Consider the following 15,595-nt stretch of genomic DNA (forward strand, 5'->3'; position numbering starts at 1 on the left):
GCAAGTGAACAAAAAAAATGAATGGATCTTTAACCATAGCATGTGAGCTCTTTGTTTAACACAGTTCCCCAGAACCTCTTCACCTCTTTTTGTAACCAAGCACTTCCCTTCATGCTTTGACTTTAAACAAAGATTCACATTCCCAAAGATGTTGATAGACTCAAACTATCACATATCAAACAGAAACCATGAAGATGTTCAATAATGTGATGCCACAGCTTCCATCACAGTGGCCAGGAATTTCACACAACTGCACCTTCACCACAGTACATGCTGAACACTCTGTTCTAATAAAGCACCAGGAGGGAAACATATTGCAAGGGTGGCATCACATGGACTTCTCTACAACCAATTTACCCTTTAGCAATGACTCTTAGTTTTGAAGGTCTGTTGTGAGAACAACACAAAGGAAGCACAGAAAATAGTTAAGAGAAATAGGTGGGGTGGGTGGGGTAAGAAGGGAAAAACCCAATGAAGGCAAAGATTAAGGAACACTAGGTATTTTATCTAAAAATACTGCATGGTTGCCCAAGACACATAAATAATTAACATCCTGTGGTCATTACATATGTCATGCTTTCCAATCTCACTCTACACAATGATAACTTGTGATATTTCAGGTTTTATTATGCCTATTTGAGAACTGAAACGGAGATCATTAGGGGACTTGCCCAAAGTCTCACCATTACTAATTAGCAAAAGTAGAACAAAAACAAAAGTCTGACACCTGACCCAAAGCTCTTTCCACTGGTATTTACATGTTCCATTTGGACTAAAATTAGCATGAAATTTTCTATTTCATTAGCAAAGTAATTTGTAAATTTCTCCCATCAGATTTGTCACAAAAAGGATTACGAACCACACAGCTATTCTGGTTTCATGTATTTAGAACAGTTTTCTCCTGACTTTTATGATTATGCCTCCTTTTTATAAAAAAAAAATCTTTGTACATACATCTCCAATACAGAACTATTTATAATATTTAAATATGCAAAGCTATTCTAATGCATTATCCTATATAATAAAAGCCCAGTGACCAAAACAGTGGAACAACCAGAACACCACAGCCCCCAGGGAGCGGTTAAGGGCAATGAGGCAGGCAGGCAGGTGAGTGGTTAGGGGCAATCAGGCAGGCAGGGAGAGGTGGTTAGGGGTGATGAGGCAGGCAGGCGAGTGGTTAGGGGAAATCAGGCAGGCAGGTGAGCAGTTAGGAGCCAGAGGTCCTGGATTGTGAGAGGGATGTCCGCAGTGGGATTGGGCCTAAACCGGCAGTCGGACATCCCCCAAAAGGTCCCGGGTTGCGAGAGGGTACAGGCCGGGCTGAGGGACACCTCCCCATGCACGAATTTTGTGCACTGGGCCTCTAGTATAATTATAAAGCATACATGAAAATAGCATTTGTTCTCACTTACAGTGAATCATCTTGTATTCTAAAGGTATATACCCTCCACATTGGAGACCACTGCTTAAGTAAAGTTCAACTTAAAACCTTATACATAAAAATGTAATAACTAAAAATGGTATATATGAATATGATTAGATAACTAAGACTTAGAAAAATTATAAATTAGAAAATACAAAAATTTACCTAAAGTAAGGGTAGGTACTTACACTTGAAAGATGGCTAAATCCCCATGTTTGGGAAAAATAAAAAGAGGAGCCATATTAGAAAACAGACTGGCAGTTCCCCAAATGGTTAAACATACAGTTAACATTTGACCTAGCAATTCTACTCCTGGGTATACCATGGTATACCAAGAGAAATGAAAGCATGTGTTTACACAAAAATTTGTACATGAATTTTTTTAAAATATATTTTATTGATTTCAGAGAAAAAGGGAGGGGGAGAAAAAGATAGAAACATCAGTGTTGAGAGAAAATCATTGATTGGCTGCCTCCTGCACACCTCCTATTGCAGAACAAGCCCGCAACCTAGGCATGTGCCCTTAACTGGAATCGAACCCAGAACCCTTCAGTCTGCAGGCCGATGCTCTATCCACTGAGCCAAACCAGGTAGGGCTGTACATAAATGTTAATATGCATTAGAATAGGCAAATCCATAGAGACAAAATGTAGATCATTTTTTGCTTAGGGCAGGGAGAGGGGGATGGGAAGATAGGGAGTGACTGCTAAAGGGTACAGAATATCTTTTTGAGGTTCTAAATGTTCTAAAACTACTGGTAATGATGGCACATATCTGTGAATGTACTTAAACCAATGAATTGTACACTTTAATTGGGTGAATTGTATGTTATGTGAGTTCTATCTGAATCTCAATAATGCTGTCAAAAAATGAAATGGGGCCGTGGCCGGTTTGGCTCAGTGGATGGAGCGTCGGCCTATGGACTGGGGGGTCCCAGGTTCGATTCCGGTCAGGGGCATGTGCCTTGGTTGCAGTCACATCCCCGGTGGGGGGTGTGTAGGGGGCAACTGGTCGAAGTTTCTCTCTCATTGATGTTTCTAAGTCTCTATCCCTCTTCCTTCCTCTCTGTGAAAAATTCAATAAAATATGTTTAAATAAATAAATAAATAAATAAATAAATAAATAAATAAATAAAATGGGAAGAAATACCCATCTCCCTTCAAAACAGTTTAGGAAGACTAGCAAGCACTGGTATTTCATAAGTTACAGATATCAATGGAGCATAAGCTGTAAATCAGGCTGTGAACAAAAGCATTGAAAGTTAAAAGGGGAAATAGAGAATAAATGAAGGCTGCGGACTTCAGAAGAAAGATTCATTTGATATGAACCCCAAGAAGGAATTTATCTGCTGAGATGGACTTCTTAAGGTCAATCGAGGGCCCAAATTTTGTGAATAATATGAGCCTAGAGCCATTTGCTGACAAGGGATTCTCATGCACTCTCTACACCAGGAAGACCCTCAGACTGAACCCTTGATTCCCACACTATGCCCTGCTTGTTTACACCACATGACTCAACTATTATAAGGTAGTTCCTAGTTTCCTCTTTATGACCAAGGGACTTAGACCAGCCACATCCAAACAGAACAGCACACTCTGGATGCCTCATTTACCAAAAACAGACCTAATTGGGAACTTTGGTTATAAAAGGCTTGGTTGAATGCAATTTAGGTTTCTACATAAATCTTGAGCTATAGCTCCTTTTCCTCAAATAAATGCTTTTTATTCTTTACTAGAGGCCTGTTGCATGAAATTCGTGCACGGGGAGGAGGGGGAGGGGTGTGTCTCTCAGCCCAGCTCTCAGGGGATGCCCAACTGACGGCTCCCTGTAGGGAGCGGGCCTAAGCCAGCACTCAGACATCCTTAGCGCTGCCGTGGAGGCAGGAGAGGTTCCCGCCACCACCACTGCACTCACCAGCCATGAGCCCAGTTTCTGGCTGAGAGGCACTCCCCCTGTGGGAGCACATGGACCACCAGGGGGCAGCTTCTGTATTGAGCGCATCATAGTGACCAGTCGTTCCACTGTTTGGTCAATTTGCATCTTAGCCTTTTATTATATAGGACTATAGTCTAAGGTTAATTTTGATATACAAAGGAATACTTAATAAATGTGCCTAACATAGGTATAGAGAAGCGAGAGGAAATAGAAGTGAAAATGCCACAACAGCACCATCTAGAAAAATAAAAATAAAAAACAAGGGCTGGTAAAGATAGATTATCAGCATGATGGCCAGCAGTGACTGGGCACTGACTGCCAAACCCTACACTAAGGGCTTCAAGCATCCTTCCTCACCTTGAAACCAGCACTGCAAAGATGGTTCTGCTGGTCCTGATTTGTAGATGGGAAACAAAGTCAAAGAGGTTCAGTACCATGGTTGTTTGGTTAAGTGCTTATCTTTTAGAAATATATTCAGAAGTATTTAAAAATAATTTACAGAATTTCTTGAATTTGCTTTAAAATAACACAGTGAGAAGTTCTGGTGGTGAATATGGATAAAACACAATTGATCATATTGATAAATGTTGAAGATGGGAAAAGGGTACTTGTTTACTATTCTGTCTACTTTTCAGCTTGAAATTTTCCATTAGAAAATTCCCTAAGTTTAAGAAAACAAAGACAAAACACAACATTTACTATATCTGTCCATGTATACTTAAGTTACTTCTCTGACCTCTTTATCTATTACCTCTACACTCCTCCATCTCTATACCCCTCCTGCAACCCCTTTTGCCTTCTTCCACCCATCTTTATTCAAATTTATTCAGATTGAGATTCACCATCACCCTTTTTAAAACTGTTTCCCTACAGATATACACTATCCTCATTTACTTTATCTATTTTATTATGCCTTATTTTTTATAGCACTCATCTTCTAGTATCTTACCCATTATCATCAATTTATAACTGATACATGGCATTTACTATGTGTCTGTCACTGTTCTAAATTTTCTATATACACACAACCTATGATCCTAACAACCTAGGATATCACTATACTCATTTTATAGATAAGAAACTGAGGCACAGCTAGTATGTGGGGACAGTTTACACCCAGCTAGTCTTGCTCCCAAGTCTACAGTCTTACCCAAAACAGCACAGGGGTGAAGCAAAGACAATGTCAAAAAGCACCAAGCACAGAGTAGCTGCTGAGAATCTAGCAATATCACTGACATTGACATGCTTATCTCACTCAGCCCAAATATCAGAGAACAAGTCTAAACTAAGAGTGAGCAACGAAAAACAAAACAAAACAAAAAAACAAACAAAAATAACCCCAGGAGATCCCAACATAGTGGCCAGCAGGATGGCAGGGAGGGAGAAAGTATGAGTGAGTGAAGGTGCAAGAGGGGAGTATGTGGGCATATGTGGTGTGTGTGTGGGAGAGTGAGGGAGAGTTAGATCTCACATAAGTCTCAGGGGCTGGCAGATCAGGCTCTCCTGGATGCAGAGACCCTGCTACTGCCACAGGCATTTCCAGACCAGTACAGCTCTGGCAGGGAGCCCAGGCCATCTTGAAGAGGGGAGCTGGAAAAGCCAGGAACACAGCCACACCAACACCCATACTGTCCTCGGACAACACCCTAAACTCATGCAGTGAGCTGCTGGTCAGCCATAACTTGCAAGGGATGACTGCCACACCCCTGCAGTGAGTGGAATGCTACCTTGCCTCAGGCTCCCAGACATTCACAGTGAGCGCACACCAGAGAGAATTCTTGCACCTCCCTGCACTGCGCTAAAGGACCCTGTGCTCCAGGATCCTGCTCTTTCAGACACCACACTGAGTTCACACCAGGGAGACCCCACGTCCCCCCTGCCCAGGCCTGTGCTGGTAATCCAGCTGGAGACACCTGGCACAGTGCCCCAACTAGACCCCATGACCATGCTGATGGTGCAAGTCAGAGGTACCCAGCGTGGCACCCCACCCAGGCCCTAGGACCTCACTAAATGTGTGAGCCAGAGGCACCCAGCACCCCACCCAGGCCCCAGGACCATGCTAATTGTGTGAGCCAGAGGCCCCTGGCGCCCCATCCAGGCCCCAGGACCGAGCTGATGGTGTGAGACGAGGCACCGGGTGCAGGACCCTGCTCAGGCCCCAGGACCATGCTGATGGTGTGAGCCTGAAGGACCTAGGGCACCACCCTTTCCTGGGTGCCAGCTCTGTGCAGTGAATTGCATGCCAGAAGGCTCTGGGACCTCATAGGGAATCTCACACCAGAGAAATTGTGCACGAGCCCCTACAAATCCCCAGCATCTGCAACAGACAACTGAGGGACCAGGCATGTGGAGGAAGGGAGTAAAACTCAGAGCAGAGACAACAAAGGCATGAGACTCAAGGCAGACCCAACCTCTGGGCTAAGGATCCCTGGACCATTGGACCACTAGGGGCTTCAACCTCTCGGACCTCAAGCAGGTTGCCCAGGGCCAGAAAGAGAGAGCTACTCACATTACATAGAAACAAATACAAAGGGACAGCAAAATTGTGGAGACAAAAAAACAATGCCCAAAGGAAAGAAAAGGAGAAAACGCTCAAAAAGGAACTAAATGAAATGGAGGCAAGCAATTTGTGAGAAAGAATTCAGAGTAATGGTTATAAGGATGCACAAATGTCTGGAAAGAAATATACCAACATGTGTAAGAATCAAAAGGAAATGAAGAATGACATAGCTGCAATAAAGAACAAAATGGAAGGTTTCAACAGCAGACTAAAAGAACCTGAGGACCAAATCAGTAAGTTAGAAGACAGGGTAGGAAAAAATCACCCAATCTGAACAGGATTCGGGGGGAAGGGAGATTAAAAAGCAGGAGTTTAAATGAAAAGAAGCAACATTTGCATAATATAAGTGCCAGAAGGAGAAGAAGCTGATCAAAAAATAGAAAAACTATTTGAAGAAATAATGACAGAACACTTCCCAGACTTGGGGAAGAAAAAAATGACACCGTACAGAGAGTCCCAAACAAGATAAACCCCAAAAGACCCACACTAAGACATGTAATTACAATGGCAAATGGTAATGACAAAGAAAGAATTTTAAGGACTGCAAGAGAGAGACAGAAAGTTACCCACAAGGGATCTCCCATTAGACTATCAAACGATTTCTCAACAGAAACACATCAGGCCAGAAGGGAATGGAATTAAATATACAAAGTGATGAAAACCAAGAGACTGAATCCAAGAATACTATACCCAGCAAGACTATCATTCAAAATTGAGGGTGAAATCAGGAACTTCATAGATAAAAACAGGCAAAGGGAGTTTATTACAACCAAACCAGCAATGCAAGAAATACTAAAAGGACTGGTGTAAGAAGAAGGAATAGAAAGAGAGGGAGAAACACAGACATAAAGAAGAAAAATGGCAACAAATAAGTACCTATCAACAATAACCTTAAAAGTAAATGGATTAAATACCCTAATCAAAATACATAGAGTGGCAGAATGGATAAGAGTACATGACTGATATATATGTTATCTATAAGAGACACACCTCAGAACAAAGGACTCACACAGACTGAAAGAGAAGGGATGGAAAAAAATGTTCAGGCAAATGAAAATGAAAAAAAAGCTGGGCTAGCAATACTTATATCTGACAAAATAGACCTCAAAGTGAAGGCTATAACAAGAGATAAGGAAGGCCATTTCATATAAAAGGGATCCATACAACAAGAGGATATAACTATGATAAAATATATTCACCCAATAGAGGAGCACCCCAATACATTAAAAATAAAATTCTGGAAGAGATCACAGGTGAGATGTATAACAATACAATCATAGTAGGGTACTTTAATACCCCACTGGATAAATTTTCTAGGCAAAAAGATCAACAAGGAAACAACAAGCCTAAATGACTCACTAGGTCAAATGGAACTAATTGACATCTTCAGAACATTTCACCCCAAAGCTACGGAATATACATTTTTCTCAAGTGCACATGGGGTATTTTCAAATATAGACCACATGTTAGGACAGAGGCTAAGTCTCTACAAATTAAAGAAAGTTGAAATTATATCAAGCATACTCTCTGATCACAATGGCATAAAATTAGAAATCACCTACAATACTAGTAAAAACAAGCAAACACATAGAGGTTAAATAGCAAGCTATTAAACAATGAATGGGTTACCAAGGAGATCAAAGAAGAAATAATAAACATCCTGGAAACAAAAGAAAATGAAAACACAACTCAAACTCTCTGTGACACAGCAAAAGCAGCCCTCAAAAAACAAGAAAAACTGGTAATAAATTATCTAACCTTACAACTTAAAGAATTAGAAAGAGAGCAACAAGAAAAGCCCAGAGTAAGTATAAGGTGTCCCAAAATTCATGCAAGAAGTAATTTTGATAGAAAATACAGGTTTATAATTAAAAATTGTAAATTTTTTATTGATTCATAAAGGAGACAGTATAGGGTTATATATGGAATAGCATATTGGGTAAATGGCCTCCAAGGCTTTGCTGGCACATACGCACTCTTTTGTTGAAATTTTCCATGACTGTTTTGCATAAATATGGCTGAATTTCGTTGATACAGTACTCAATTTCCTCCTTCAAGGTGTGAGTAGTCGTGGGCTTGTTGGCATAAACCTTAGACTTCAAAAAACTCCAAAGAAAAATGTCCAATGGCGTTAAATCGCATGATCTGGGCAGCCAATTCTGGGAAATTAAACGACCAGGAAATGACTCATGCAGTAATTGAATTGTTTCTCAGGCTGTATGGCATGTGGCACCATCTTGTTGAAACCATATGTCATCCACATCCATATCTTGCAATTTAGGCACACAAAACTGGATTATCATGTCGCGATAGCAAGCACCATTAACTGTTATTGCCGGAACAGCCGCATTTCGGTCATGGAAAATTTCAACAAAAGAGTGCATTTGTGCCAGCAAAGCCATGGAGGCCATTTACCAGATATGCTATTCCATATATAACCCTATACTGTCTCCTTTATGAATCAATAAAAAATTTACAATTTTTAATTATAAACCTGTGTTTTCTATCAAAATTACTTCTTGTATGAATTTTGGGACAACCTTTAGAAGGAAGAAAAAGAATAAAGATCAGAGTGGAAATAAATGACATAGAGACTAAAAAAAAAAAGAGCAATACAAAAGATAAATAGGACCAAGAGCTAGTTCTTTGAAAGGATAAACAAGTTCGATGAACCTCTAGTCAGGCTCACTAAGAAGCAGAGAGGACCCAAATAAACAAAATCAGAAAAGAAAGAGGTGAAGTAACAATCGACACCACAAAAATACAAAGGAATGTAAAAAAAAAAAAATGAGGAACAATTCTATACCAACAAACTGGACAACCTAGACAAAATGGACATATTCCAAAAAAAAGTGCAATCTTCCAAAACTCAATCAGGAAGAATCAGAAAACTTGAATAGGCTGATAACTACTGATGAAATTGAAGCAGTAATAAAATAAAATAAAAACTTCCAGAAAAGAAAACCCCTGGTCTGGATGGCTTCACAGGGGAGTTTGAACAAACATTCAAAAAAGAATTAACACTTACATTCCTCAGACTATTCCAAAAATATTCAAGAGGAAGGAACACTTCCAAGCTCTTTTTATAAAGCCAGTATTACCCTAATCCCCAAACCATATAAAAGCACTACAAAGAGAGATCATTACAGGTCAATATTCCTGATGAACATAGATGGTAAAATCCTCAACAAAATATTAGCAAGTCACATCCAGCAATACATTAAAAAGATCAGAAACCATCACCAAGTGGGACTTATTCCAGGGCTGCAAGGCTAGTACAATATCCACAAATCTATAAACATGATATATCACATAAGGAAATTGAAAGACAAAAAGCACATGATCATATCAATTGATGCAGAAAAAGTATTTGACAAAAACCAACACCCTTTTTTTTATTGTTGTCTTTAAATATATTTTTATTTATTTCAGAGAGGAAGGGAGAGGTAGAAAGAGATAGAAATATCAATGATGATGAGGGAATCATTGATCGGTTGTCTCCCTCACACCCCCAACTGGGGATCAAGCCCATAACCCAGGCATGTGCCCTTGCATTAATGGAACCTAGACCGCTTCAGTCCGAAGGCCGACACTCCATCCATTAAGCCAAACCAGCCAGAGCCCAACACACTATTTTGATAAAACTCTCAGCAAAGTGGGAATAGAGGTATCATACCTCAACATAATAAAAGCCTTATATGACAAACCTACAGCCAATATCATACTCAATGGGTAAATACTAAAACCATTTCCCCTAAGAACGGGAATAAGACAGGGATGCCCACTTTCACCACTCCTGTTCGACATAGTACTGGAAGTGCTAGCCATAGCGAAGAGGCAAGAAGAAATAACAGACATCTAAATTGGAAAAGAATAAGTAAAACTGTCATTATTTGTAGATGACATGATATTGTACATAGAAAACCCTAAAGACTCCATCAAAAAACTACTAGATTTAATATATGAATTTGGCAACATAGCAGGTTACAAAATTAACACCTAGAAATCTATGGCATTTTTATACACCAATAATGAACTCACAGAAAGAGAAACTAAACAAACAATCCCATTTACCATTACAACAAAAAAATTAAGATACCTAGGAATAAACTGAACTAAGGAGATAAAAGACCTGTGCTTGAAAAACTACAGGATGCTTAAAAAGAGATAGAGAAAGATATAAACACATGGAAGATTATATTGTGTTCATGAATTGGTAGAATCAACATCATTAAAATGTTCATACTACCCAAAGCGATCTATACACACAATGCAATCCCCATTAAAATAACAACAGCATATTTCACAGACCTAGAACAAACTCTCAAAATATTTATATGGAATAAAAAAAAATACCCCAAATAGCTGCATCAATCAAGAAAGAAGAGCAAAATTGGAGGGATCACAATAACATAAATCAAGTTATATTACAAAGCCACTGTAATCAAAACAGTCTGGTACTGGCACGAGAACAGATATATAAACCAATGGAACAGAACAGAGAACTCAGAAATCAACCCAAGCCATTATGCTCAATTAATATTTGACAAAAGAGGCAAGAGCATACAATGTAGTCAAGACAGTCTCTTCAATAAATGGTGTTGGAAAAATTGAACAGATACATGCAAAAAAATGAAACTAGACTGCCAAATTACACCATACACAAAAATAAACTCAAAATGGATAAAAGACTTAAATATAAAAAGGGAAACCATAAAAATCTTAGAAGACTCCATAGGCAGCAACATATCTCATAGCAATATGTTTACCGATACATCTCCTAGACAGTGGTCAGCAAACTCATTAGTCAACAGAGCCAAATATCAACAGTACAATGATTGAAATTTCTTTTAAGAGCCAAAGTTTTTAAACTTAAACTATATAGGTAGGTACATTGTTATTAACTTAATTAGGGTACTTCTAAGGCTTAGGAAGAACCACACTCAAGGGGCCAAAGAGCTGCATGTGGCTCATGAGCTGCAGTTTGTCGACCACGGTTAGGACAATGGAAACTGAGGAGAAAATAAACAAATGGGACTACATCAAAATAAAAAGCTTCTGATAGCAAAAGAAACCATCAACAAAATAACAAGAGAGCCCACTGCATGGGAGAATATATTTGTCAATGTTACTTCTGATAAGGGTTTAATCTCTAAAATTTATAGGAAACTCATACAACTTAACAAAAGGAAGATAAACAATCCAATTTAAAAAATGGGCAAATGACCTAAATAGACACTTCTTGAAAGTGGACATACAGAAGGCCAAGAGACATGTGAAAAAATGCTCAAAGTTACTAATCATCAGAAAGGTGCAAATTAAAACTACAATGACATATCACCTCACACCTGTCTGAATGGCTACCATCCATCGACAAATCAACAAATGACAAGGGCTGGTGAGGATGTGGAGAAAAGGGAACCCTACTACACTGCTGGTGGGAATGCAGACTGGTGCAGCCACTATGGAAAACAGTATGGAGTTTCCTCAAAAATTAAAAATGGAACTCCTATTTGACCCAGTGATCCTACTACTAGGAATATATCCTAAGAGACTTGAAAAACCAATGAGAAAGAATGTATGACCCCGTTGTTCATAGCAGTGCAATTTACAATAGCTAAAATTTTGAAACAACCTAAGTGCCCATCAGCAGATGAGTGGATTAAATAACTGTGGTACATCTACACAATGGAATACTATACTGCTGTAAAAAGAAAGAACTCTTACCATTTGCAACAGCATGGATGGACCTGGAGAGTATTATGCTAAGTGAAATAAGCCAGTCAGAGAAAGATAAGTATGACATGATCTCACTCATTTGTGGAATATAATAAACATAACATAAACTGATGAACAAAAATAGATCCAGAGACATAGAAACATCGAACCGATCATCAAACCTCAAGAGGGAATGCAGGAGAGAGTCTGGGCGGGAGGGGGGCGGGTCTTTGGGAGGGAGAAGGGTAAGAGATCAAAGAATGTGTATGCATATAAGCATAACCAATATAACCAATGGACACAGACAATAGGGGGGTGAAGACCTGGGCTCGGAGGTGTGGGCGGGCTTGAAGAGGTCAATGGGGGGGGGAAAGGGGACATATGTTATACTTTAAACAATAAAATTTTTTTTAAATAATAAATAAATAAAATCATAATTTTACATGTGAAAATAAAATAAAAATAAATGCTGCATTAAAAAAACCCCAAAGATTTTATATAGGTACTAGGGCAGTTTAAATTGAAACCAAAATATGGCATTTGAGTCTGAATTTGTTATCTTGCAAAATCAAAGAATGAAGTCTCAGACAAAAACAGTCAGTGGTACGGAAGTTTATTGAGAAAAGCCAGTCCTGGAAAAGGTGCAGCTGGGGTACCAAGAGCAGGCCAGTGTCCAGAGCTTCCTTTCCACGTTACAGTCAGGAGTAGTTCAGCATCCAAGCTAATTAAAGTCTAAGTCCACGTGCGAAGTCCCACATGGCCATAAGCCACAACTGCCATCAACTCAAGAACCTAGCATGCAGGGGAGGAGAGGCAGCCTTACTAGTTCCTGATTGGTCTTTTCAAAGAATTCTGCCTTAATAACATTCTTGGGATTGGTTAGATGCCTCACTGTCTTCTGATTGGTTACCTGCAAGCTGCCTGTCATAAAGTTCATGCCTCTTGCATGTGCCCTTCCATCCCCACCAAGTTGGGGTGCCTTAGTAACTCCATCTAGTTGGGTTCCTGTCTTTCCCCTCCCTCCTCCTCCATGATCCCAGTCCCTATCTAGCTTCCCTCAGTCTCCTCAAAATAATTTAACAATTGAGCAATATTGTTTAAAACACTCTTAAAATATGCATTCACAAATGTTCAAGTCTCCTCACCTACCAGATTTAAAGTGGCCATATGTACCAAAAGCTGTCTTCTAAGAACAATCCTATATAATAAAAGCCTAATATGCTAAGTGTCTGGTCATCCGGTCAGCCATTCAACCAATCAAAGAGTAATATGCTGATATGCTAAGGTTGCTCATGATCTCACTCATTTGTGGAATATAATAAACATAACAAAAACTGATGAACAAAAATAGATCCAGAGATCTCGCTATGACATGCACTCACCATCAGGGGGAAGACGCTCCAACCGGAGGTTAGCTTGCTGCTGGGGTCCGGCTGATCAGGACTGAGCAAGATGGGCCAGACACGTCCTGGAGCCCTCTCATGGTCCCTCTCCAGCTGGCCAACCTCCTGCGTCCCTCCCCAGCCCCGATTGTGCACTGGTGGGGTCCCGCGGCCTGGACTGTGTCCTCTTGCAATCTGGGCTGAGGGACCCCCGCTGCCCCAAGCACATGAATTTCATGCACTGGGCCTCTAGTTTTCAAATAAAGAGAGAATAGGAAAGTACTTTATATATATTTTCAGGACTCAGTTGATTTCTGATCTATTATACTTTGTTAGAACACAAGAAGGTAGGAAAAAGTGTAAAGATAAAAATATAAACTCCACCCTCCAATTTTCATCACCTGAATAAACTAGAGAAAAGCACCTGCTGACTGTGGGTGCTTTTCAATGTTACCTGTGAAGAGGAGTAAGTAGAATTGCCATCCCAAAATATGCTTCTTTGGGATATTGATTATTTTAGACTGGTTAATTTAAAAAAAAAACAGACATAGAGAAGCTCTGAAAACCAAGCAGAAGTTACCCTTTGTAAAAGGAGATTTATCTAAGGACATTTGTAGAGGAAATCTCAATTTTTAAAAGTGTTTCTCTCACTGTACCAGGAAGCAGAGGCTATCTAAATCTCTAGAATAAGTTGTCAATGAAGAAAGCAAGGACCTAAATCTACATAATAATCTTACTGTTTGCTATGCTATTCCTGCTAACCTCCCATATCTGATTCTTTACTCTCAATTTCTTTTGTCTTTAGCTGAAAGTGGTATTTAAGGTGGTGGCTTCTGACATTTTGATAAGTTATTTCGTTTTCCTGGGTCTCTCCCATCTATACAAGAGGTAGACATGTTATTAAACTTTAACTTGTTTTTCTCCTGCTAATCTGTCTCATGTCAATTTGACTATTAGACCAGCCAGAAGAACCTAAACGGGTAGAGGAAATGCCTCCTCTTTGACAAAGCAAAAACAACAACAACAACAAAACCTTTGAAGTTTCATTTATATTTAACTCTTTTAATAAATGAAGGGCAGATGATTCAAGAACAAAACTCAAGGTATTTTGGGGGGGAGGGGAATCAACAATGTTCAAACTTAATTCAGGCAAATCACATGAAGTGTGTTGGTAATTTTGTAACTGCAGCAATTTCCTCTCTTCAATATGACCTTTTCTTCTTTGTTTCCTCTTGATTCAAAATGTCCTTGTCCAGTCTAGGAGCACCATGACTCACCTGCCTCCCTCTTTCCTTGCCTGTCTACTCTCTTAGTCATTTAGCCCTTAGGACACCAGATTCTGGTTGGCATCTAACAGTCTAGGAATAAAGGCTGGGTCTTCTGATATAGAGACAGAGTTTCAGTCAAACTAAAGATAACATCTAGGCCCAGTTGTGTTTCAGCTCCACACTCAGAAAGGCAGAACAACCCTACTGACCACACCCTTGCTAGGCCAGGCAGAATGGTCCTATGGCTGACATCAGGACCAAATGCATGACCCTAACTCCCTTATTCATCATGATTATTGTTTTCCCCTGTATAACCCATCCCCTAGAAACCACGGGGGAGCCAGGTTTTAGAGAACTAGCTCACCTGTGTCTCTGGGCTTGGTGCCACTTCCTTAGATAAACCCTTACTTTCTTTGCTGCAAACTCCTGTTGGCATTTTATTGGGATTTGATGTGTGCAGGCAAACAAACCCCTTCAGCTCCATAACAATTTTTACCTTCTATTCATTTGCCATTTTCCAGCCTAATGTTATAGATGACAAAAATATGTGACTCTTGATTTTTATCTCTCAGAATTATTTCACTTCCACAGTTCATACTTCTAGTGAGAAATAAAGCATTCAGTCAATATGGAATCATTATCATCATTTTGTAGATGAAAAAAAAATGGAGGGGAAGAAAAAGGAAGAAAAGTAAACACCACATAGCAACCCAGTGGCATTCTCAGGGTACAAACTCTGGAACTTTGTTCCAGAGCCTTTAGTGGCACCCCTCAGTCCACCCCTATGTGTGGGATTAAACACAATACAGAAGTTAAAAAAAAGTCCCAATTTTAATTTTTATACCAGTCTGAGAGAAATGAATTATTAGCCCTGTCATCTTGGGCAAGGTTCTCTGCTTCAGTTTCTTTACAGGATTATTGTGAGAACTAGATGAATTGTATCATGCATATCTCAGTCTGACACACAATATACTATAAAATTTAGCTTTATCATCACCATCAGTGTGATTTTATAAAGACTTATAGTTTAGTTTAAGTCAGCATAATTAAGGAGATCTAGGTTTATTTTCCAACCTCTTAACTGAGGGATCCTTCAACTCCTGTTTGTTAATTAAAATGGAAAAAACAATCAGAAGCCTTATTTGGAATCATGGTAAGATACAATATGACACACAGGCACTAGTATCGCTCATGATTATAATCTCTGGCAGGCTGGACATGCTTATCTAAAAATAATTGCTTAAATTTTAACAGTAACACACCCAACCATGTGCATCTCTTTTCCATATCAATCTAAATTTAGTAATGA

At 39.5% G+C, this 15,595-nt stretch overlaps 1 protein-coding gene across 5 annotated transcripts in view; it reads right to left on the reverse strand.

Moving 5' to 3' along the window:
- Positions 1 to 15,595, reverse strand: part of RUBCNL (rubicon like autophagy enhancer) — a 79,883-nt gene that overhangs the window by 62,125 nt on the left and 2,163 nt on the right. Inside the window, exon 1 of one of the 5 annotated variants that reach the window (XM_070407483.1) lies at positions 13,019 to 13,075. The exons of the other annotated variants lie outside the window; for them this stretch is intronic. The gene's annotated coding sequence lies outside the window, so the exon portion shown is untranslated. Of the gene's footprint in view, positions 1 to 13,018; positions 13,076 to 15,595 lie in introns of those variants that run through there. 5 annotated transcript variants of the gene reach the window in all.

This window comes from Myotis yumanensis, unplaced genomic scaffold (genome assembly GCF_028538775.1).
Source record: "Myotis yumanensis isolate MYYU_CA2020_CCGP unplaced genomic scaffold, mMyoYum1.0.hap1 SCAF_3, whole genome shotgun sequence".
Lineage (NCBI taxonomy): Eukaryota > Metazoa > Chordata > Mammalia > Chiroptera > Vespertilionidae > Myotis > Myotis yumanensis.